Source organism: Dreissena polymorpha, chromosome 1 (assembly GCF_020536995.1).
Source record: "Dreissena polymorpha isolate Duluth1 chromosome 1, UMN_Dpol_1.0, whole genome shotgun sequence".
Taxonomy (NCBI): Eukaryota; Metazoa; Mollusca; class Bivalvia; order Myida; family Dreissenidae; genus Dreissena; species Dreissena polymorpha.
Window position 1 is genome coordinate 140,100,051 of NC_068355.1, and position 22,449 is coordinate 140,122,499.

Below are 22,449 nucleotides of genomic sequence, written 5' to 3' on the forward strand. Positions count from 1 at the left end.
CATCATGACCTTGACCTAGTGACCTGAAAATCAATAGGGGTCATCTACGAGTTATGACCAATGTACCTATGAAGTTTCATGATCCTAGGCCTAAGCGTTCTTGAGTTATCATACGGAAACCATTTTACTATTTCGGGTCATCGTGACCTTGACCTTTGACCTAGTGACCTGAAAATCAATAGAGGTTTTCTGCGAGTCATGATCAATGTATCTATGAAGTTTCATGATCCTAGGCATAAGCGTTCTTGAGTTATCATCCGGAAACCATTTTACTGCTTTGGGTCACCGTGACCTTGACCTTTGACCTGAAAATGAATAGGGGTCATCTGGAAGTCATGATCAATGTACCTATGAAGTTTCATGATCCTAGGCATAAGTGTTCTTGAGTTATCATCCGGAAACCATTTTTCTATTTCGGGTTATCGTGACCTTGACCTTTGACCTAGTGACCTGAAAATCAATAGGGGATCATCTGCAAGTCATGATCAATGTACCTATGAAGTTTCATGATCCTTGGCATAAGCGCTCTTGAGTTATCATCCGGAAACCATCTGGTGGACGGACGGACCGACATGAGCAAAACAATATACCCCCTCTTTTTCGAAATCTTCCCCCCTCCCAGCAGCCATGTTTTTCAACTGACCGGAACCATTTTTTAACACAACTCTCGTATCAAGGAAACAAATGTTCTGAGCAAATTTCATGAAAATTGGGCAAAAATGTGACTTCTACTGTGTTCACATGTTTTTACTATATACATATAGAGAAAAATGCCCCGCCCACTGCTGGCCATGCTTTTTCACAGATTCCGACCATTTTCAAACTCGTTCAATAAAACCAATGTTTTACCAACTTTCATGATGATTGGTCAAAAATTGTTACTTCTAGGGTGTTTACAAGGTTTCTCTATAGCCAAATAGGGAAAACTGCCACTATATACATAAAGAGAAAAATGCCCCGCCCACTGGCGGCCATGTTTTTTTCACCGATCTCGACCATTTTCGAACTCGTCCGAGACATCAATTGAACCAATGTTTTGACCAACTTTCATGATGATTGGGCAAAAATTGTGACTTCTAGAGTGCTTACAAGGTTTCTCTATAGCCAAATAGGGAAAACTGCCCCGCCCACTGGCGGCCATGTTTTTCAACGGATCGGAACCACTTTTGAACTCAACCAAGATATCATTAAGACAAACATTTTGACAAAGTTACATGAAGATTGGGCATGAAATGTGACTTCTACAGTGTTTACAAGGTTTTTCTTTTTTTGACCTAGTGACCTTGTTTTTGACCCGGCACAACCCAGTTTCGAACTCGGCTGAGATTTCATTGGGACAAAGCTTCTGACCAAGTTTCATGAAGATGGGACAAGAAATGTGGCCTCTAGAGTGTTTACGAGCAAATGTTAACAGACGGACGGACATACAACGAACAAAGACCGGTCACAAAAGCTCACCTGAGCAATCAGGTGCGCTAAAAAATTTAATCATACGTTTTTGCACAAGGGTATATTTATGAATGATTAAAATAGTCCACTATTTGCTACGTCAAAGTCACATAGAATTTTCTCGCAGCAGTGGTAATTCAGAATCTGATGCTATTAATAGATCATGCAAAGTCTATGCGTATAGTGCGAAGTTGAGAGTCCAATACACCATCAAGTGTCTGTTGCATAACTTTTTTGATGGTCAACTGATTTCTCGCTAATAGAACGGGGTGAAATCTGTTAATGTCTTGATAATGTTGTAAACATGTAGCAGTATTTCATCATTAGTATGCTGATGACATTGGCTGGTTTCCAGAGATTTTCTGACTGAGACCTCTCACATTCATTTTTTTTTTGTAGATTGGTTAAGAGTTTTTAACCTGTTGACCTCAACACCATGGCATCATCCTTTTCTCCAAAGAAACAAGCATAGAAATTATTATGATGTTTACTAGTCAAAGTGTTCTGTGTAGTGTGGACAAAATATCGCTGGAAATAGTGCCAAAACAAGACACTATGGATCAACCGACAAACAGGTGCAAAGCAATATACTTACTTCTTAGTTTTCAAGGGGGGGGGGGGGGGGGGGGGAGCACAATCATACATAAAATGCACCTACAAGTGTATAAAATACACCTACAAGAGAAAATTGTAAATGCGTGAAAATGAAGAAAAATACTGTTCTGGTATCAATTTTTATTCTACAAGTTCAATGAAATTAACTTGCCCTTAAATGTACATTAAACACAAATACAAATATGGTGCCCATACAGCTGTGTTATGAAAGCATGGTTAAAATATTTTATCCTTGGTCTGGGAAAACCGGGATTAATGCATGTGCTTACAGTGTATGGATTAATGCATGTGCTTACAGTGTATGGATTAATGCATGTGCTTACAGTATATGGATTAATGCATGTGCTTACAGTGTATTTATTAATGCATGTGCTTACAGTGTATGGATTAATGCATGTGCTTACAGTGTATTTATTATTTTAAGGTAATCCAGTTAAGGTGGAGTGTCTACCCTTATTAACCTTTGTGAACTGCACAGGCTAATCTGTGACAAACTTTATGGACATGAATTAAGCCCACAGCACAGCTCATTTGTAGTGCAGCTGAACCAGCCTAATTGTAGTCATAAAATAACCCCCCAAAAATGCAAAATCACACATCAAATGTTTCAAGCTTTTATTTTCTGAAACACCAACAGTAACAATAATTACATCAAAATATAAAATTGAACTTCATATATGACAGCAGCACAGTTGTATGCAGCACACATTGTAATCTTAAGAATACTAGTCTTGATATCTGATTGGTTTATAGACAAAGAACAGAATAATCATTGTACAGGTACCCAATACATGCAAAAAGGCAGTGATCAAGAGCATCATGTGGTAAAGAAGAAGTTGAAATTATAAACAATAGGATATCGTTAAGTCATTTTAAAAGGAAACTGTAAAATAATAAAAAGAATCTCGCATAAACTTGTATAAATATGGTCAAACAGTGCATTCAAAACATTATTGTGTCTTCTTAAGCAATCTCCTTAAATTCTTTTGTTAGATAAATTTCATCAGAATGTGATACAATGATATTATCTTAAAAGACCCATTTTCAAGTTTATCAACAATACTCAAGCAATCGTATAATTCACATAAACAACATTCCATTCTTGCACTACAAGAAAATAATAGAAGTCAAATAAGTGCATCTTCAAGTAAATAAAACACGCAGGCCCCCCAAATATGCTGTCATTGGCATTGTGTAAATCCGTTTTTTGTCACTGTGACCTTGACCTTTGACCTAGTGACCTTAAAATCGTTAGGGATCATCTGCTAGTCATGATCAATGTACCTATGAAGTTTCATGATCCTAGGCCTAAGCGTTCTTGAGTTATCATCCGGAAACCATTTTACTGTTTTGAGTCATTGTGACCCTGACATTTGACCTAGTGACCTGAAAATCAATAGGGGTCATCTGCCTGTCATGATCAATGTACCTATGAAGTTTCATGATCCTAGGCCTTAGCATTATTGAGTTATCATCCGGAAAGCATTTTACTGTTTGGAGTCACTGTGACCTTGACCTTTGACCTAGCGACCTTAAAATCAATAGGTGTCACTGCCAGTCATGATCAATGTACCAATGAAGTTTCATGATTCTAGGCCTAAGCGTTCTTGAGTTATCATCTGGAAACCATTTTACTGTTTCGAGTCACTGTGACCTTGATCTTTGACCTAGTGACCTGAAAATCAATAGGGGTCATCTGCCAGTCATGATCAATGTATCTATGAAGTTTCATGATCCTAGGCATAAGCATTCTTGAGTTATCCGGAAACTATTTTACTGTTTCGAGTCACTGTGACCTTGACATTTGACCTAGTGACCTGAAAATCAATAGGGGTCATCTGCCAGTCATGATCAATGTACCTATGAAGTTTCATGATCCTGGGCCTAAGCGTTCTTGAGTTATCATCCGGAAACCATTTTACTATTTCGAATCACTGTGACCTTGACCTTTGACCTAGTGACCTGAAAATCAATAGGGGTCATCTGCCTGTCATGATCTCTATGAAGTTTCATGATCTTTAGCGTTTTTGAGTTATCATCCGAAAACCATTTGGTGGACGGACTGACCGACATGTGCAAAACAATATACCCCCTCTTCTTCGAAGGGTCATAAAAATGATCATCAATACACAATTTTTTTTTTAACCCAAACATACAAATAGGTTCAATGATGTATACATAGCATGTGCAGAAATCTTTGGAAACCAATGTCGAAAAAACAACATAACAAACACAAAATGGTTAACAACTGAAATAATACAACAAAAATAACAATAAATCAAATGATTATCATATGACACCTTTGCTTGTTTATGGTCTTAAAGAAATAACATTAACATATGAATTCAATCACAAAGGTAGATTTCTGAATATTTTTCAGGAAAAAAACAAAATTACTTGATTCATAATTAGATGCGTAGTCTATGACAAGGTTGCTGGATGCATGTGGAAAGTGTTTTAGCCAGCAAAAAACAACAAAAGAACAAGTAACATAATCTTTGCATGTTACTTCATTATCATGAATGCCCGTATTATGGATTTCCCTCACTTGTCATAAATGTTTCAAAAGTATGGCCCAGAATAAAAAAATAAATATCCAAATACTGCTCCAGTGTTTTAACCTAACAAGATCTTTCCCAAAATATAACATGTCATGTTTGATTATCCCTGTTTTGACTCAGTGTGAATTGTGTTAAAACAACTAAACACAACACTTCATTCGTGAATCACCAATTAATTGCCTCATATGAGCAGATTTGAGCTTACAAAAACCATTAATTCCTAGACCAAAATTATGCTTAAAAAATAATTAAATAAAATACATTTTGATATGATTTTGGAAATTAAGGCAATTTTGTGCCTGTATTTATTAAGGATATGGACAGTGCTCTGTGAAAAGAGGGTTTAATGCATGTGCGTAAAGTGTAGTCCCAGATTAGCCTGTGCAGTCCACACAGGCTAATCAGGGATGACATTTTCCACTTTTTTTGTTGCATTTTCCGTTTACAGAAAGTCTCTTCTTAGCACAAATTAAGTTTAGGTGGAAAGTGTCGTCCCTGATTAGCCTGTGGGGACTGCACAGGCTTATCTAGGACGATACTACGCAAATGCATTAAACCCCATATCTACAGCGCGCCACTCATATACAATGAATACAATATAACACTGCTCCAAGCATGTGCCACTTGCCAGAACCTCAAGATACAGACCCCACTAATGTGCAGAGCCAAATATTTAAGCAGCGTTCTGTGAACAATGGACTGAATCCATGCGTAAAGTGCTGTCCCTGATCAGCCTGTGCAGTTGTGAATGCTAATCAGGGATGAAACTTTCTGCTTTTACAGAATTTTTCGATAAAAGGATGACTCTTCATAGCAAAAATCCAGTATGGGCAGAAATTTGATGGGCAAGCTAAAGTCAAGGAGGGCTTTGTCTGTTTCCCTGATGCCCATACCATAATTTGATAAATGGTTTAATCATCATACAATATTAATAAACAAATACAACTTAATGTGCATAAAGCTGAGTTGGTCAAAGTGCACATTTTGTGGAGCGCACAGTCTTGGTCCTCTTATACAATAAAGATAAAGTACCATGCGATTCATGTACAGCATAGAAAACATGCTTTAGGTTTGATTGAAATTCGATTGCCAGCATATTTTTTTAGCTATATCAAACCAATTATTTTTCGGACTCTGCAGTGAAAAGGCTGTTACTTTCCATGGAAAATAAAAAATTTGTACAACAAATTACATAATCAAACCAGTCATAAAATCTCGAAGAGAAAAAACTGTTGAATCATCTGAAATTGTGAATTTCTAATCCAATGGGATTCTTTGATGGTTGGAGGGTTTATGCCATAACCCTTTACAACTCAGAAACAAACAAGGAAATGGCTATGTGCAAACAGCTTAAAACCAGAACAGCCTGCGAGTAACTCACAGTTTGTTTAGGTTCTATGCTGTTTGCTGCTCATCTGTATCTAAGAGTTGGAAATAAAGCTTTTAAAACTTGAATCTAGCAATAAGGTCTTTAAATTGAATTTAACTTTGAAGGGACTACAAATGTGTCAAAATACATATCTAAGGAGTAAAGGATTAAATACCTATCAAAGTGATAAAGGGTTCATGGACCAGACAAGTGTGAGGTATCACTGTAAAGCATTGCTGAAGAGAACAGTGGAGATCTACTTGATAGGGCTCAACAGAAATGACCCAGGTGGGCATCTCAAGGGCCATTTTAGCCTCGGTGGAGATCTCCTTGATAGGGCTCAACAGAAATGACCCAGGTGGGCATCTCAACAACAATAATGGAATGCTTAGTATTGCAAGAAGAACCACACATTCACTGACACCGACCATGGCAGCACAAGGCAAAAGCTTGATTCTGACCAGCAAGTTATACCTGTCTGGTGTATGGTGACAGAGTTTCCGACAATAATGAAATGCTACAATCACATTGTGGAACAGCATTCCCGGGGTGTCCTGGAAATGCATGAAACAGAAACACACATAGCAGTGGTCCCTGTCACAACCAGAGAGATGACTATATATCCAGTTTGTTCAAACAACAGGCGCCAAAGGAGCTGACACACAATTGACCCATTTTATTCGAAAAATGGAATATCAAGCAGTTATAGTTCCCACGGACACACGAAAACCAAAAGAGTAACCTGAAGAGGAAGATGTGAAAATATTAATGAATTATATGCAAAACCAAATAATGAAACTTACATCAGACAGGTACAAGTTTACGTCTAGCGACGAAATTACAAAAAAGACTTGCATTAGTCCTCGCAATCCTCGGGGAAACGGTCAGGTCTAAAGATTCAACCGGTCCCTCATAAAGATGGTCAGAGCATATCTCACTGACGAGGAGAAAGATTGGGATCTGTACCTGGGTTGTCTGGCGGGAGCATACAGAGCGACCCCTTGTAAGTCAACAAGGTTATCGCCAAACATGGTCGTGCTTGGCCGAGAGGTCTGTTACCGGCGGACGTTATGTTTGGTCACATAAAGGTTGCAAACGAGACTGGAAACCCATCTGATTTTGTAGTTCAAATTAGAGGGCGCATGCGGAGGGCACATGAGGTTGCAAGAAGGCATTTGGAGGCAAATGCAAAGCGCAGTAAAGAGGTGTACGATGCGCGCCTCTCCTTCCACAAGTACGAAGTTGGTGACATGGTTTGGCTGTTACATGAAACGCGAAGAGTCGGTATAAGTGCAAAAGTACAGAAAGCCTTTGATGGTCCGTTTTTGGTAAAGTTGGTGAAGGTAAAGATATCTGAGATTAACTTTGTGATCCAGTTGAGAAAAAAGGCCCGGAGAAAGTAGTTCATCACAACAAGTTGAAGCCATATACGGGTACTAACCTTCTGAAATGGATTGATGGAGCACGGAAGAACTTATAGTAATCTGTCCTATTACGTGTCTTGATTTTTATTTATTTTTGTGTGTGACTCAACTTGTTGAAAGACTTTGTTATCTAAATACTTTTGTGTGAGTTAGGTGCGATTGTGAGACGCGAATTTAAAGTGAAAAAAACATCAATCTTATTAAAGACTGTACGCGAATCGCGGGTGTAATTTAAAAAAAACACACACAAACAAACCGAAATAGTGACACGACAGCTTAAATGCAAATCATAGTGTTACACAAAATTCCCAGCAAGAAATGCACATTAACAAACATAAATTAAGTTTTCAAGTGACTTTTGAGAGTACGGACTTTAAATTAAGACCGAAATCAATGATTGTGTATTTGCAGATGATGGAGTATGGGCAGAGATTGAGAAAGCGGCCTCTTTTCTCGTGCATTCATTGTAAGAGAAACAGGACGAGTTTTGTGAATGAGAGGTACAGGATGACCGACCACGTCAAAAAGCACCATTTCCCTTTAAATCAAGCACCGTTCTATTGCTCTCTGTGCTTGTTTAGGTGCTCATCGAGAGAAGCTTTGAATAAGCATGTGACGGACTATGAGAAGCATGCAGTGTTGGCAGCAATGCAGGGAGGTGGAGACCAAAGTAGGTACCTAATCGAGAATACACACCCCAAGGAGGTCCAAGAGGGAGTGGATTACGAGCTTGCTGCGCACGAGACTATCTACCAAGGCCAAGGCGAACTAGTTAATGTGAAGATGACACCGCAAGTCTTTGCCAACCTGTTTAATGGACCCGGCATGTCTACCGGGACAGCTTTGCCGTACACACCGACAAGTCCAGAGTTCAACAGATTTGAGACCTCCAAAACTGTTCCCTTTGAGCAGGATTTGGACAATTTCGATGTGTTTGATGACTTCTATCAAAGTCCCGCAACAGTCAGTGTAGGGTCGGAGTTTCCAATCTATCTACCCGCACCAGTGATTTCCAGTGCCAATGTCAGTGTCAGTGTAGGGTCAGGGTTTACAACCTATCTACCCACACCAGTGATTACCAGTGCCAATCTTGGAGTTCCTCAGGCGACCCCAGCCCAAGGCGGACAAAATGACTTCAGTCAACATAAGGTGTGCGCATTAGCTCCAGGCTTTAGTTCAAGGTTAAACACACCAGTGATGGACGAGCCAAAGCGAGTGGTGTCGAAGGCAGCAAGCACGCAGACGGAACAGGAAGCTACACAGGAGCCCAGTTTAGTTGCGACCGCTCTATTCCAGCTGGAGAAGACGATCGAAAGCTCCATCGGCAAATTGATATCAGCCGTCGAGTGGAACAGTAGGGCAATAAAAAACCTTGAGGTAACAGTGCAGAAGGTTGGGGACCAGCGACGTCAAAAGGACCATGAACCGGATAAAATGGGGGCAAAGCGCCTAAAAAAGAGTGGGCAGTTTTGTTTTGGTTCTCTTGTTGAATGTTCATATTATTTCGCTAGTAATAGGGTATGCCCTGTTAAGTGTTCAGACTTTAAGTGTTCAAATTGCTCCTCTAAAAAGAGTATATGTCTCGTTAAGTTTTTAATGTTCAGATTGTTCTTCTTATAACAGTACAATGTATATGCACCGTTAAGTGTTCGCGCCTTTTATGTCCAAATTGTTGCTTTCAATTAGGATGTGCCATGTTAAGTGTTCACACTTTTGATGTTTTGAATGATTGCTCTAATATGATACACTTATTTTTTATGTCTTATTACATTTTGTTGTAGAAAACGGATACCGTATATGCTCATTTAAGCGCTCACACTGTAAGTGTTCTACAAGTGTTTTTATAAAATACCGTAACATTTGTTGTTTATATGGCAACAGGAGTTTGCCATAAAAGACAGGGGGGTGATGTTGGTCCCCAGTGTCAATCAATCTTATTTATTGTAAGCTATTTTTATGAATTGTTTATAGTCTTACCTTAATTTCCAGCTGTATAATTGACTGTTCTCCTCCAAAACTGTTGTCTAGTCTAGCCTGGCCACATAATAATAATGCTGATCAATTAGATACTTAACGGCCAGTCAATAGAGTTACATATACAGGCTAGAATAACTTTTGGGTGTTTATTCCATTGTTTAAAATTACGAGTCTGACGTCCTGTTGGCAAGGCAGACATTTTTTTCTTAAAGCAGAACTTTCTCCGTCAGTAAATTAAAGAAGTACCTATGCCTATTAATTTAAAATGCTAGTTCATATTTTTGGTAAATGTTACCACTTAAAACTGTCTTAATCCAAAGATTTATCCATTTAAAGCTCTAACACATGTTGTTGTGGATGAACTGGCAGCCATCTTGATTTTTACTGTACCCGATTGTCGTTGCCAGGTTGCAGGTTATTCTACAAGCGTTCACCATTGATTTTAAATAGTCTTAAAGGAAATGTTTTCAAATTGTAGCGGCACAAAACGCTCTTTTGAGGTGATTGAAATATCTTAGGCTATTGTTGTTATTTATGATTGTATTGTATTGTAGAACTTGAATGTTTGGCAACTTTCTTAAAGTTTCTATGAGCACCTGTTAAGGCATAGCTGCATCCGGCACAAAATTTGTTGTGGTAAGCGCACTGTGTCGTGTGTCGGGCGCATTAAGCCATGTGCCTGGCGCAGTGTGCCGATGTGCCCGGCACAAGGCGCAGTGTGCCTTCTCAGTAGTATATAAAGCTGAGATTTTCTCATAACTGAACTAACGAACATTTGGGTAACATCTCCCATTCAACATTAATTTACAATTTCAGTAAGCGAACTTTGTTAAATCTAGTAAAATAAAACTATTGAAACATAGAGTAAAATATTGAATACATATATAGTACACATTTGAATTTTATATTACAACATTAACATTTCTTTAAGATGCATTTCTTGCTGGAGAATAAAAATACATGGAAAGGCTCTTCGGTTTTGGTTTTATTGAAAACACATAACGAAATCCACATCATATTACTGTAAACGCGCGGACTGGGTCCTAACATTATCACGCACGTATGTTATTATCATACTTGTTACGACGGATTTTCTCCTACCCTGAGAAGCTACATGATATACACTTGTAACAACACGGGGTCTTGGATTGGGAATGCGGCTTGTTTACAACGTAAACATAATAGCTTGTTCTTTAACAAACCTTTTAGAGTTTAAGTATTTTTTTCTCTGTGATCACTCATGACAAGGTTTTGAAGCTGCTAAGAAAAAACTTTGTTATTAAAGAGCACATACAGCCAGATATAACATAGAAAGCGGAAGGCAAATTGGGACAGTGTTACAAAAACTTATTTATTTTTCTGAATTGCAAATGAATTTAATTCTTTTTGGAACAAATTGAATTTTTTTTTTTTTTATTTAAGATTAACAGGACCCACCTCTCATAGTGACTGCCCCACTTGATTTATCATGCACTTATGTTATAACCATACTTGCAACAATGGATTTTCATCTACCCTTGGTAGCTACATGATTTACACATGTAACGAAATGGGGAAAGTTGGAACAAATGAATACAAAAATAAAACAAGGGCTGTTTGTAAAACATGCATGCCCCCCATATGGGCTGTCAGTTGTAGTGGCAGCCATTGTGTGAATACGGTTTTTGTTACTGTGACCTTGACCTTTGTCCTAGTGACCTGAAAATCAATAGAAATCATCTGCCAGTCATGATCAATGTACTTATGAAGTTTCATGATCCTAGGCGTAAGCATTCTTGAGTTATCATTCGGACACCATTTTACTGTTTCCAGTCACTAAGACCTTGACCTTTGACTTAGTGATCTGAAAATCAAAAGGGGTCATCTGCCAGTAATGATCAATGTACCTATGAAGTTTCATGATCCTAGGCGTCAGCATTCTTGAGTTATCATCCGGAAACCAGTTTACTATTTTGTGTCACTGTGACCTTGACCTTTGACCTAATTACCTGAAAATCAATAGGGTCATCTGTGAAGTTTCATGATCCTAGGCCTAAGCATTCTTGAGTTATCATCTGACAACCATTTTACTATTTCAAGTCATTGTGACCTTTACCTTTGACCTAGTGATCTGAAAATCAATAGAGGTCAAATGCCAGTCATGATCAATCTACCTATGAAGTTTCATGATCCTAGGCCTAAGCGTTCTTAAGTTATCATTGGGAAACCATTTTACTATTTCGAGTCACTCTGACCTTTGACCTAGTGACCTGAAAATCAATAGGGGTCATCTGCCAGTCATGATCAATGTACCTTTGAAGTTTCATGATCCCTTGAGTTATCATCTGGAAACCATCTGGTGCATGGACGGACCGACCTTCCGACATGAGCAAAACAATATACCCCCTCTTCTTTGAAGGGGGGGCAAAAATATTTAGGATTAACGGGACCCACGTCTTATAGTGACTAACCCACTTGATTTATCACGCACGTATGTTATTATCATACTTGTAACGACGGATTTTCTCCTACCCTGAGAAGCTACATGATATACACTTGTAACAACACGGGGTCTTGGATTGGGAATGCGGCTTGTTTACAACATTAACATAATAGCTTGTTCTTTAACAAATCTTATAAGAGTTTAAGTATTTTTTTCTCTGTGGCTCTTCGGTTTTGGTTTCATTGAAAACACATAACGAAATCCACATCATATTACTGTAAACGCGCGGACTGGGTCCTAACAATATCACGCACGTATGTTATTATCATACTTGTAACGACGGATTTTCTCCTACCCTGAGAAGCTACATGATATACACTTGTAACAACACGGGGTCTTGGATTGGGAATGCGGCTTGTTTACAACGTTAACATAATAGCTTGTTCTTTAACAAATCTTATAAGAGTTTAAGTATTTTTTTCTCTGTGATCACTAATAACAAGGTTTTGAAGCTGCTAAGAAGAAACTTTGTTATTAAAGAGCACATACAGCCAGATATAACATAGAAAGTGAAAGGCAAACCAAGACAGTGTTACAAAAACTTATTTATTTTTCTGAATTGCAAATGAATTTAATTTTTTTTTTCTTTTTTTTTTAATATTTAAGATTAACAGGACCAACCTCCCATAGTGACTCCCCCCACTTGATTTATCATGCACGTATGTTATAACCATACTTGCAACAATGGATTTTCATCTACCCTTGGAAGCTACCTGATTTACACATGTAATGAAATGGCGAAATCTGGAACAAATGAATACAAAAATAAAACAAGGGCTGATTGTAAAACATGCATGCCCTCCATATGGGCTGTCAGTTGTAGTGGCAGCCATTGTGTGAATACAGTTTTTGTTACTGTGACCTTGACCTTTGACCTAGTGACCTGAAAATCAATAGGGGTCATCTGCCAGTCATTATCAATCTACCTATGAAGTTTCATGATCCTAGACGTAAGCATTCTTGAGTTATCATCCGGAAACCATTTTACTGTTTTGAGTCACTGTGACCTTGACCTTTGACTTGGTGATCTGAAAATCAAAAGGGGTCATCTGCCAGTAATAATCAGTGTACCTATGAAGTTTCATGATCCTAGGCGTAAGCATTCTTGAGTTATCATCCGGAAACCATTTTACTGTTTTGAGTCACTGTGACCTTGACCTTTGACTTGGTGATCTGAAAATCAAAAGGGGTCATCTGCCAGTAATAATCAGTGTACCTATGAAGTTTCATGATCCTAGGCGTAAGCATTCTTGAGTAATCATCCGGAAACCAGTTTACTATTTTGAGTCACTGTGACCTTGACCTTTGACCTAGTGACCTGAAAATCAATAGGGTCATATGCCAGTCATGATCAATCTACCTATGAAGTTTCATGATCCTAGGCCTAAGCATTCTTGAGTTATCATCTGGAAACCATTTTACTATTTCAAGTCACTGTGACCTTTACCTTTGACCTAGTGACCTGAAAATCAATAGAGGTCATCTGCCAGTCATGATCAATCTACCTATGAAGTTTCATGATCCTAGGCCTAAGCGTTCTTGAGTTTTCATCCGGAAACCATTTTACTGTTTCGAGTCACTGTGACCTTGACCTTTGACCTAGTGACCTAAAAATCAATAGGGGCCATCTGCCAGTCATGATCAATGAACCTATGAAGTTTCATGATCCTAGGCCAAGCATTCTTATGTTATCATCCGGAAACCATTTTACTATTTCAAGTCACTGTGACCTTTACCTTTGACCTAGTGACCTGAAAATCAATAGAGGTCATCTGCCAGTCATGATCAATCTACCTATGAAGTTTCATGATCCTATGCCTAAGCGTTCTTGAGTTATCATCCGGAAACCATTTTACTATTTCGAGTCACTGTGACCTTAGACCTAGTGACCTGAAAATCAATAGGGGTCATCTGCCAGTCATGATCAATATACCTATGAAGTTTCATGATCCCTTGAGTTATCATCCGGAAACCATCTGGTGGACGGACGGACCGACCTACCTACATGAGCAAAACAATATACCCCCTCTTCTTTGAAGGGGGGCATAAATATTTAGGATTAACAGGACCCACCTCTAATAGTGACTCACCCACTTGATTTATCACGCATGTATGTTATTATCATACTTGTTACGACGGATTTTCTCCTACCCTAGGAAGCAACATGAAATACACTTGTAACAACACTGGGTAATGGATTGGGAATGCGGCTTGTTTACAACGCAAACATAATAGCTTGTTCTTTAACAAATCTTATAAGAGTTTAAGTATTTTTTTCTCTGTGATCACTCATGACAAGGTTTTGAAGCTCCTAAGAAAAAACTTTGTTATTAAAGAGCACATACAGCCAGATATAACATAGAAAGCGGAAGGAAAACCGGGACAGTGTTACAACAACTTATTTATTTTTCTGCATTGCAAATGAATTTAATTGTTTTTGGAACAAATTATTTTTTTTTTTTTTATATATTTTAGATTAACAGGACCCACCTCCCATAGTGACTCCCCCACTTGATTTATCACACAAGAATGTTATAACCATACTTGCAACAATGGATTTTCATCTACCCTTGGAAGCTACATGATTTACACATGTAACGAAATGAGGAAATCTGGAACAAATGAATACAAAAATAAAACAAGGGCTGTTGGTAAAACATGCATGTCCCCCATATGGGCTGTAAGTTGTAGTGGCAGCCATTGTGTGAATACGTTTTTTGTTACTGTGGCTTTGACCTTTGACCTAGTGACCTGAAAATCAATAGGGGTCATCTGCCAGTCATGATCAATATACCTATGAAGTTTCATGATCCTAGGCATAAGCATTCTTGAGTAATCATCCGGAAACCATTTTACTGTTTCGAGTCACTGTGACCTTGACCTTTGACTTGGTGATCTGAAAATCAAAAGGGGTCATCTGCCAGTAATGATCAATGTACTTATGAAGTTTCATGATCCTAGGCGTAAGCATTCTTGAGTTATCATCCGGAAACCAGTTTACTTTTTCGAGTCACTGTGACCTTGACCTTTGACCTAGTGACCTGAAAATCAATAGGGTAATCTGCCAGTCATGATCAATCTACCTATGAAGTTTCATGATCCTAGGCCTAAGCATTCTTGAGTTATTATCCGGAAACCATTTTACTATTTCAAGTCACTGTGATCTTAACCTTTGACCTAGTGACCTGAAAATCAATAGAGGTCATCTGCCAGTCATGATCAATCTACCTATGAAGTTTCATGATCCTAGGCCTAAGCGTTCTTGACTTATCATCCGGAGACCATTTTACTATTTCGAGTCACTGTGACCTTTGACCTAGTGACCTGAAAATCAATAGGGGTCATCTGCCAGTCATGATCAATATACCTATGAAGTTTCATGATCCCTTGAGTTATCATCCACAAACCATCTAGTGGACGGACAGACAGACCTACCGACATGAGCAAAACAATATACCCCCTCTTCTTCGAAGGGGGGCATAAATATTTAGGATTAACAGGACCCACCTCTTATAGTGACTCACCCTCTTTATTTATTACGCACGTATGTTATCATCATAAGTGAAACAACGGATTTTCTCCAACCCTTGGAAGCTACATGATATACACTTGTGACAACACGGGGTCTTGGATTGGGAATGCAGTTTGTTTATAACGTTAACATAATAGCTTGTTCTTTAACAAATCTTATAAGAGTTTAAGTATTTTTTTCTCTGTGATCACTCATGACAAGGTTTTGAAGCTCCTAAGAAAAAACTTTGTTATTAAAGAGCACATACAGCCAAATATAACATAAAAAGCGGAAGGCAAACCGGAACGGTGTTACAAAAACTTATTTATTTTTCTGCATTGCAAATGAATTTAAATCTTTTTGGAACAAATACAATTTTTTTTTTTAAATATTTAAGATTAACAGGACCCACCTCCCATAGTGACTCCCCCACTTGATTTATCATGCACGTATGTTATAACCATACTTGCAACAATGGATTTCCATTTACTCTTGGAAGCTACATGATTTACACATGTAATGAAATGGGGAAATCTGGAACAAATGAATACAAAAATAAAACAAGGGCTGTTTGTAAAACATGCATGTCCCCCATATGGGCTGTCAGTTGTAGTGGCAGCCATTGTGTGAATACGGTTTTTGTTACTGTGACCTTGACCTTTGACATAGTGACCTGAAAATCAATAGGGGTCATCTGCCAGTCGTGATCAATGTACCTATGAAGATTCATGATCCTAGGCGTAAGCATTCTTGAGTTATCATCCGGAAACCATTTTACTGTTTCCAGTCACTGTGACCTTGACCTTTGACTTAGTGATCTGAAAATCAAAAGGGGTCATCAGCCAGTAATGATCAATGTACCTATGAAGTTTCATGATCCTAGGTGTAAGCATTCTTGAGTTATCATCCGGAAACCAGTTTACTATTTCGAGTCAATGTGACCTTGACCTTTGACCTAGTGACCTGAAAATCAATAGAGGTCATCAGCCAGTCATGATCAATCTACCTATGAAGTTTCATGATCCTAGGCCTAAGCGTTCTTAAGTAATCATTGGGAAACCATTTTACTATTTAGAGTCACTGTGACCTTGACCTTTGACCTAGTTACCTGAAAATCAATAGGGGTCATTTGCCAGTCATGATCAATGTACTTATGAAGTTTCATGATCCCTTGAGTTATCATCCCGAAACCATCTGGTGGACGGACTCACCGACCTACCGACATGAGCAAAACAATATACCCGCTCTTTTTTGAAGGAGGGCATAAATATTTAGGATTAACGGGACTCACGTCTTATAGTGACTCAACCACTTGATTTATCACGCACATATGTTACAAGGGCTGTTTGTAAAACATGCATGACCCCATATGGGCTGTCCGTTGTAGTGGCAGCCATTGTGTGAAAACGTTTTTTGTCACTGTGACCTTGACCTTTGACCTAGTGACCTGAAAATCAATATGGGTCATCTGTGAGTCCGATCAATGTACCTATGAAGTCTCATGATCCTACGCAAAAGTGTTCTTGAGTTATCATCCGAAAATCATTTTACTATTTCGGGTCACCGTGACCTTGACCTTTGACCTTGTGACCTAAAAATCAATAGGGGTCATCTGCGAGTCATGATCAATCTACCTGTGAAGTTTCATGATCCTTGGCATATGCGTTCTTGAGTTATCATCCGAAAACCATTTTACTATTTCGGGTCACCGTGACCTTGACCTTTGACCTAGTGACCTCAAAATCAATAGGGGTCATCTGCGAGTCATGATCAATCTACCCATGAAGTTTCATGATCCTAGGCGTATGCATTCTTAAATTATCATCCGGAAACCATTTTACTATTTCGGGTCACCGTGACCTTGACCTTTGACCTAGTGACCTCAAAATCAATAGGGGTCATCTGCAAGTCATGATCAATCTACCCATGAAGTTTCATGATCCTAGGCATATGCGTTCTTGAGTTATCATTAAAAAACCATTTTACTATTTCGGGTCACCGTGACCTTGACCTTTGACCTATTGACCTCAAAATCAATAGGGGTCATCTGCGAGTCATGATCAATGTACCTATGAAGTTTCATGATCCTAGGCCCAAGCGTTCTTGAGTTATCGTCTGACAACCACCTGGTGGACGGACCGACAGACCGACCGACATGAGCAAAGCAATATACCCCCTCTTCTTCGAAGGGGGGCATAATAATCATACTTGTGACGACGGATTTTCTCCTACCCTGAGAAGCAACATGATTTACACTTGTGACAACACGGGGTAATGGATAGGAAATGCGGCTTGTTTACAACGTTAACATAATAGATTGTTCTTTAACAAATCTTATAAGAGTTTAAGTATTTTTTTCTCTGTGATCACTAATAACAAGGTTTTGAAGCTGCTAAGAAAACAATTTGTTATTAAAGAGCACATACAGCCAGATATAACATAGAAAGCGGAAGGCAAACCAAGACAGTGTTATAAAAACTTATTTATTTTTCTGCATTGCAAATGAATTTAATTCTTTTTGGAACAAATTATTTTATTTTTTTTTAATGTTTAAGATTAACAGGACCCACCTCCCATAGTGACTCCCCCACTTGATTTATCATGCACGTATGTTATAACCATACTTGCAACAATGGATTTTCATCTACCCTTGGAAGCTACATGATTTACACATGTTACGAAATGGGGAAATCTGGAACGAATGAATACAAAAATAAAACAAGGGCTGTTTGTAAAACATGCATGCCCTCCATATGGGCTGTCAGTTGTAGTGGCAGCCATTGTGTGAACACGGTTTTTGTTACTGTGACCTTGACCTTTGACCTAGTGACCTGAAAATCAATAGGGGTCTTCTGCCAGTCATGATCAATGTACCTATGAAGTTTCATGATCCCTTGAGTTATCATCCGGAAACCATCTGGTGGACGGACAGACCGACCTACAGACATGAGCAAAACAATATACCCCCTCTTCTTTGAAGGGGGGCATAAATATTTAGGATTAACAGGACCCACCTCTTATAGTGACTCGCCCACTTGATTTATCACGCATGTATGTTATTATCATACTTGTTACGACGGATTTTCTCCTACCCTGGGAAGCAACATGAAATACACTTGTAACAACACTGGGTAATGGATCGGGAATGTGGCTTGTTTACAACGTAAACATAATAGCTTGTTCTTTAACAAATCTTATAAGAGTTTAAGTATTTTTTTCTCTGGGATCACTCATGACAAGGTTTTGAAGCTCCTAAGAAAAAACTTTGTTATTAAAGAGCACATACAGCCAGATATAACATAGAAAGCGGAAGGCAAACCGGGACAGTGTTACAAAAACTTATTTATTTTTCTGCATTGAAAATGAATTTAATTCTTTTTGGAACAAATAAAAAATTATTTTTTTTAATATTTAAGATTAACAGGACCCACCTCCCATAGTGACTCCCCCACTTGATTTATCATGCAAGAATGTTTTAACCATACTTGCAACAATGGATTTTCATCTACCCTTGGAAGCTACATGATTTACACATGTAACGAAATGGGGAAATCCGGAACAAATAAATACAAAAATAAAACAAGGGCTGTTTACAAAACATGCATGCCCTCCATATGGGCTGTCAGTTGTAGTGGCAGCCATTGTGTGAATACGGTTTTTGTTACTGTGACCTTGACCTTTGACCTAGTGACCTGAAAATCAATAGGGGTCATCTGCCAGTCATGATCAATGTACCTATGAAGTTTCATGATCCCTTGAGTTATCATCCGGAAACCATCTGGTGGACGGACAGACCGACCTACCGACATGAGCAAAACAATATACCCCCTCTTCTTTGAAGGGGGGCATAAATATTTAAGATTAACAGGACCCACCTCTTATAGTTACTCACCCACTTGATTTATCACGCATGTATGTTATTATCATACTTGTAACGACAGATATTCTCCAACCCTTGGAAGCAACATGATATACACTTGTAACAACACGGGGTCTTGGATTGGGAATGCGGCTTGTTTACAACGTAAACATAATAGCTTGTTCTTTAACAAACCTTTTAGAGTTTAAGTATTTTTTCTCTGTGATCACTCATGACAAGGTTTTGAAGCTGCTAAGAAAAAACTTTGTTATTAAAGAGCACATACAGCCAGATATAACATAGAAAGCGGAAGGCAAACTGGGACAGTGTTACAAAAACTTATTTATTTTTCTGCATTGCAAATGAATTTAATTCTTTTTGGAACAAATAAAATTATTTTTTTTTATATTTAAGATTAACAGGACCCACCACCCATAGTGACTCCCCCACTTGATTTATCATGCACGTATGTTATAATAATACTTGCAACAATGGATTTTCATCTACCCTTGGAAGCTACATGATTTATACATGTAACGAAATGGGGAAATCTGGAACAAATGAATACAAAAATAAAACAAGGGCTGTTTGTAAAACATGCATGCCCCCCATATGGGCTGTCAGTTGTAGTGGCAGCCATTGTGTGAATACGGTTTTTGTTACTGTGACCTTGACCTTTGACCTAGTGACCTGAAAATCAATAGGGGTCATCTGCCAGTCATGATCAATGTACCTATGAAGTTTAATGATCCCTTGAGCCATCATCCGGAAACCATCTGGTGGACGGACGGACGGACGGACCTACCGACATGAGCAAAACAATATACCCCCTCTTCTTTGAAGGGGGGCATAAATATTTAGGATTAACAGGACCCACCTCTTATAGTGACTAACCCACTTGATTTATCACGCACGTATGTTATTATCATACTTGTAACGACGGATTTTCTCCTACCCTGATAAGCTACATGATATACACTTGTAACAACACGGGGTCTTGGATTGGGAATGCGGCTTGTTTTCAACATTAACATAATAGCTTGTTCTTTAACAAATCTTATAAGAGTTTAAGTATTTTTTTCTCTGTGATCACTAATAACAAGGTTTTGAAGCTGCTAAAAAGAAACTTTGTTATTAAAGAGCACATACAGCCAGATATTACATAGAAAGCGGAAGGCAAACCGAGACAGTGCTACAAAAACTTATTTATTTTTCTGCAATGCAAATGAATTCTATTCTTTTTGGAACAAATAATTAATTGATTTTACAATATTTAAGATTAACAGAACCCACCTCCCATAGTGACTCCCCCACTTGATTTATCAAGCACGTATGTTATAACCATACTTGCAACGATGAATTTTCATGTACCCTTGGAAGCTACATGATTTACACGTGTAACACAACATGGAAATCTGGAAAGAATGAATACAAAAATAAAACAAGGGCTGTTTGTAAAACATGCATGCCCCCCCATATGGGTTTTTAGTTGTAGTGGCAGCCATTGTGTGAATACGGTTTTTGTTACTGTGACCTTGACCTTTGACCTAGTGACCTGAAAATCAATTGGGGTCATCTGCCAGTCATCATCAATGTACCTATGAAGTTTCATGATCCTAGGCGTTAGCATTCTTGAGTTATCATCCGGAAACCAGTTTACTATTTTGAGTCACTGTGACCTTGACCTTTGACCTAGTGACCTGAAAATCAATAGGGTCATCTGCCAGTCATGATCAATCTACCTATGAAGTTTCATGATCCTAGGCGTAAGCATTCTTGAGTTATCATCCGGAAACCATTTTACTATTTCAAGTCACTGTGACCTTTACCTTTGACCTAGTGACCTGAAAATCAATAGAGGTCATCTGCCAGTCATGATTAATCTACCTATGAAGTTTCATGATCCTAGGCCTAAGCCTTCTTGAGTTATCATCCGGAAACCATTTTACTATTTCGAGTGACTGTGACCTTGACCTTTGACCTACTGACCTGAAAATCAATAGGGGTCATCTGCAAGTCATGATCAATGTACCTATGAAGTTTCATGATCCCTTGAGTTATCATCCGGAAACCATCTGGTGGACAGATCGACTGACCTGCCGACATGAGCAAAACAATATACCCCCTCTTCTTTGAAGGGGGGCATAAATTTTTAAGATATAGGACCCACCTCTTATAGTGACTCATTCACTTGATTTATCACGCACGTATGTTATTATCATACTTGTTACGACGGATTTCACTTGCCCTGGGAAGCTACATGATTTGCACGTGTAACAACACAGGGTCTTGGATTGGGAATGCGGCTTGTTTACAACATAAACATAATAGCTTGTTCTTTAACAAATCTTATAAGAGTTTAAGTATTTTGTTCTCTGAGATCACTCATGACAAGGTTTTGAAGCTGCTAAGAAAAAACTTTGTAAATAAAGAGCACATACAGCCAGATATAACATAGAAAGCGGAAGGCAAACCGGGACAGTGTTACAAAAACTTATTTATTTTTCTGCATTGCAAATGAATTTAAATCTTTTTGGAACAAATAAATTTTTTTTTTTAATATTTAAGATTAACAGGACCCACCTCCCATAGTGACTCCTCCACTTGATTTATCATGCACGTATGTTATAACCTTACTTGCAACGATGGATTTTCATCTTCCCTTGGAAGCTACATGATTTACACATGTAACGAAATGGGGAAATCTGGAACAAATGAATACAAAAATAAAACAAGGGCTGTTTGTAAAACATGCATGCCCCCCATATGGGCTGTCAGTTGTAGAGGCAGCCATTGTGTGAATACGGTTTTTGTTACTTTGACCTTGACCTTTGACCTAGTGACCTGAAAATCAATAGGGGTCATCTGCCAGTCATTATCAATGTACCTATGAAGTTTCATGATCCTAGGTGAAAGCATTCTTGAGTTATCATCCGTAAACCATTTAACTGTTTCGAGTCACTGTGACCTTGACCTTTGACTAAGTGATCTGAAAATCAAAAGGGGTCATCTGCCAGTAATGATCAATGTACCTATGAAGTTTCATGATCATAGGCGTAAGCATTTTTGAGTTATCATCCGGAAACCAGTTTACTATTTAGAGTCACTGTGACCTTGACCTTTGACCAAGTGACCTGAAAATCAATAGGGTCATCTGCCAGTCATGATCAATCTACCAATAAAGTTTTATGATCCTAGGCCT

The 22,449-nt window shown here is 38.5% G+C and overlaps 1 long non-coding RNA gene across 3 annotated transcripts; it reads right to left on the minus strand.

The window, feature by feature from the left end:
• Positions 1-2,664: 2,664 nt before the first annotated feature.
• On the minus strand, positions 2,665-21,649 carry LOC127852505 (uncharacterized). 3 transcript variants are annotated; one of them, XR_008036219.1, is made up of 3 exons: positions 21,344-21,649; positions 13,811-19,187; positions 2,665-11,687 (listed from the first exon to the last, which is right to left on the minus strand). It is a non-coding gene; the product is annotated as an uncharacterized LOC127852505 (long non-coding RNA). The 3 variants fall into 3 exon arrangements; XR_008036220.1 differs by lacking the exon at positions 21,344-21,649 and adding an exon at positions 20,049-20,553; XR_008036218.1 differs by lacking the exon at positions 21,344-21,649 and having other exon boundaries at positions 13,811-19,743.
• Between the last annotated feature and the right edge of the window lie 800 nt (positions 21,650-22,449).